The sequence below is a fragment of the Penaeus monodon genome, chromosome 21 (assembly GCF_015228065.2).
Source record: "Penaeus monodon isolate SGIC_2016 chromosome 21, NSTDA_Pmon_1, whole genome shotgun sequence".
In the NCBI taxonomy this organism is placed as follows: Eukaryota; Metazoa; Arthropoda; class Malacostraca; order Decapoda; family Penaeidae; genus Penaeus; species Penaeus monodon.
The window spans coordinates 14,309,861-14,312,881 of NC_051406.1; the positions used below are offsets into that span (position 1 = coordinate 14,309,861).

Consider the following 3,021-nt stretch of genomic DNA (forward strand, 5'->3'; position numbering starts at 1 on the left):
TAGGTGTGTGTGTAGGTGAGTAGGTGTCAGTGATGCATGATTATTATTATTTTAGTCTTCAAGGTTTATAAGGTTTTTATAAGTATTGTAAAGTGAATGAGGACTGATTTATAGTTTTTAAATTCCTTCTTTTAGAAGTGAAATATTCAAATGTCTTATACTATTTTTCACCAGAGATGTAATGTTTTCTTTAACATTTGCCAGCTCTGTGCCTGTGATGAGTCACAGCTCTGGCATTGGGTATGTCAGCTTTTGTAACTGTGGGCGGAGACAGGGCCAACGTGAAGATCCATTTTCTACTAAGGCAGCAAACTACATATTTTATGAACAGTTAAGCAGAAACTTGTTGCAGCCGTCTGGATACAATCTCTTTCCCAACATTTAAATCAAGTGTTATTGATGCAAAGGGTAAGAAGTAATGACAAGAAGGTGACACTATTAATATTTTTTAAATTAAAGGTGTGATGAAAGGAATGAGAAAGTTGTTGACCATAGTTATCAATACCTCTGAAAGAATAGGTGATGTGAATAATTCTGAGATTGATAATCTAATCATGTGTTATTTTTTGTAGCTGCAAATGTGAATGGCTCAGAAAGTGAAGAACATAGAGGCTGATACAATCTCCACAGTCAAACGAGATTCCCGGGAACAGCAAGACTCAGAGACCCCTCACACCCCAGGGTTGAGTCTGGTGGGAACAGGTCTGAGTGGAAGCATGAACAGCACTACAGGCACAGCAGCAGCTCGCATGACAGGTGATCCAGCACATATTGGCTCACAAGTAGTGATTACCCTCACCAAAGATGACACCAAAACCATCACCAAAGGTGAGGATTTTACCAAAGAACTTTAGATTGGTTAGTTTTTGTATGAACAAGATGAGATCTACAAAAATTAGTTTTTGGTTAAATTGTATTCTTTGATTACTGATTCTAGAACTGCAGTCAGTAAGATGGGATATCACAGCACCCAGTTAGGAAAAATAGAATAAAGATAGTAAATAATATTTGCCTTAAAATTCAGTTTCTCTCTCAACTGTATGTGGCTGACCTGTCAAGGTTAGCATCAAATAATACATATCTGTTGTTTAGTTCTAAGAGAAATGTTGCTAAATAGAGTTAAGTATAATGTAACAAAAGGAAAACATATAACTAAACAGACACTAACATTTTGTCACTGTGACTCCTATCTCAGAGATGAAGTGCAGGAAAGGGAGGGATTACGCTTTTAGTTTTAGGAGGAAAATAACTATGAAAGAATGATAAATACAGTCCTGCCACAGGGTTTTCAATAGTTTAGTTAACAAACATTTCTTATTGATCTAGAAATGCTCAGCTATAACATGTACTTATATTCTCTTCAGATCGGGGAATAATTCGCCAGGCCTCAACAACTGAGTACCTGCCAGGAATGCTTCACACGAACTCACCAGCAGGTTTACTTCCTCGTTGGTCTTCATGGTCACTCTGCTGTTTGGGACCCTCCTCTCTTTACTCACACAATGCAGGTTAGTAAATTAGTACTTTAGCTACTGTGTGATATCCTTTTCATGCCATTTGTGCACTGATACAGTCCTGATGTAGCATCATATGAATAATGAGGGTTTAGTGTGATTTTTTTGGCCAAAAGTCCCACAAAAGTTACAAGGGCTATAAATGATGGTGAGATAATTATGGGATGACAATTTCCAGTGAGATGGCTCTTTTTGGCATGGCATGATATATGTCATCTAGAGGCAAAGGGTAAAATATAGGGCATTAATTAGGCTATGTTACTTTTATGCATTGGGAAGGATAAAACCACAGTTTGGATTTAAAATTTATAGGAAACAAAGATTTGATGTGGATGAATGGACACTGTATCGAGGATGTTGCCCTTCAAGTGTAATTTGTTAGTTTAATATTACAAAACTCCATTTTGTTTGTCTGCTAATTTCTGTAGTATTGGCTGCATGTGTGTGCTTATACCTTTATACATACATTTCTGTCAAGTCTCTTTTTGACTTTCTTAATATTAACTAATGGTAAAATAATGTATTCTTAAATTGTTATTAATCATTCTTTCTGGCTATGTAAAATTTAATATATTATGTTAGTGTTTCTGCTTTACTTGTATTCTATTGGAAATGGTTAGCTAATTGACTATAGGAAATGATTATAGAAGAGAGACCTAATAATTTTCCATAAAAGAAAATATCTGTATTGTGAAGGTAGCTCTGTTTTTGTTTAGTTCTAAAATAATTATAATTATCATAAATTACCAGTATGAAGAGGAATTAGTACAATAAATGAACTTTCATAGTGACATTGAAACTTACAATATAATTTTGTTCCAGGTATATGTGATCAGCCAGGATTTTTGCCAGGCACAAATTTCTTGTTACCGTGGGATGTGACAGTAAAGATTGAAGACCGGAACAAATGGCCTGCCATAGCAGACACTCTTGGCAAGAAAGCCCTATTGCTCAAAAATAAAAAGAACAGAGTGGGTGGTAAGTATTGCATTTTTTACTTTCCATTTTTAATCAAATCACTTGATTTCTCTATCAGAATCATATAAAAGCATTTTGATCTTAAATTCTTTTGTAATTTTATTTGTATCCCTTGTATATTTAATTAGGACTTTTTTATGGATTGTATATGTTTGGTTGTGGTATAGAGTAGATGAGATGACAATTAAATCACAAAAAAAGGAAATGCTGTATTTATAGAAATACTCAACAGAATTGCATAAAATTATATATATAAACTAATTTGGCCTTTCAGATTACATGATTATGGTTGATGTACCCATTAATTCAACCAAAATATAATTTCAGATATACACGAGTTCAGTGTAAAGATCTTCCTTGGTGTTGAATATGAGTGTGTCAGAGGGCACAGATTTATGATGGCTACCCCAGACCGACATTTGAAGGCTTCCCCATCAGGGCTTGTAAAAGACAATGCCACCAAGATTGCTAATGCTGACATGCCACTTTACTTCCCATGTCCCTGCAGGTATGAGTCTCTAATAGTTGT

General features: G+C 35.0%; 1 pseudogene; it reads left to right on the top strand.

The window, feature by feature from the left end:
• LOC119586577 overlaps positions 1-3,021 on the top strand; it is an 11,081-nt pseudogene that overhangs the window by 6,965 nt on the left and 1,095 nt on the right.